Here is a 1,267-nt window from a genome sequence, read left to right as displayed (position 1 = left end):
TCAGAAAATTTAAATATAGAATTACTGTTAGATCCACCAATTCCACTCCTAAGTATACACCCCCAAAAGCAGGAATTTAAACACTACATATACTTGCAAACTGATGTTCCTTAGTGGCATTATTACAACAGCTAATAGGTGGAAACAACACATTCAGATATATTGGACAACATGGATGTAACTTGAAAACATTATGCTAAATGAAATCAGACAAAGGGCAAATACTTTTATTCCATTAAGTATTTACTACTAAAATAGAAACTAGAAGCTGGAAAAAGGAGTTACTACTGTTTAACACTTTCATGACAGGACTGAAACCCATGCACACTGGTGATTCCAGCTGACTCAAGCTGAATGCATTAAGTAATGCATTAAGAATGATGAAAAGGTCTGGCAATGGCCGTGATAATTGTGCAACACTGTTGTACATTTAATGCAACTAAGTTATACACTTAAAAATGGCTAAAGGGTAAAATTTATTTTGGAGATTGAACCTAGGGCCCTGGTACTCAACTACATCCCCAGCTCTGTATTTTGTATAAACTATTATAAGAAAATTTAAATATGAAAATGTACAGGATATTTTAGCCCTTCTCATTGGCTCCCGATGAGCCCCACCTCATGGTATCCATCCCTGAGTAATCCCTGTCTGTTGAGGATAAGTTGGACTTGTGACAACTAACAACTAGGATAAGGCAAGTGGTGAGTATCACTCAGCCTCAAAGAAACTATGGTATCACTCCTTCTTTTGGATCACTTGTGTGGGTAAATCAGCCACTTTGTGGATAAGCCCACAGCTTCCTGGGCTTATCCACACAATGAGGAAATAAACGCCCAACAAGAGCCAAGTAAGAGTCAGTTCAGAAGCAGATCTTTCAGCTTAGTCAAATTCCCAATGACTTTCAGGTCCAGGTAACATCCTGACTGCAGCCTCATGAAAGCTCTTGAGCCAAAATAACCAAATAGATCTGCTCCTAGATTTCTGACCCTCAGACACTTTTTTGCCTTAAGATGCTAAATTTGGGGGATGATCTGTTACGTACTCATATGTAATTTATAACATGGCTGGGGCAAAGATGTTAAAACTAGAGTTCAAGTATGATGAAAGAGAATGGTCACAAAATGCTGGTATTTTCATCACCTGAAATATTACATATGATTCCACATTTTATAACAGGCCTTTTACGTGAGTCAATATGTAATGAATAACATTTTAAAGGGAGAAAAGATTAAACTAACAAAAGATACTGAGATGGCTTCAATCAAA

This window comes from Cavia porcellus, unplaced genomic scaffold, assembly GCF_034190915.1.
Source record: "Cavia porcellus strain 051 isolate PalLab524CR breed Dunkin Hartley unplaced genomic scaffold, mCavPor4.1 scaffold_17, whole genome shotgun sequence".
NCBI classification, from domain to species: domain Eukaryota; kingdom Metazoa; phylum Chordata; class Mammalia; order Rodentia; family Caviidae; genus Cavia; species Cavia porcellus.
Note: the sequence above shows the minus strand (reverse complement) of the source record.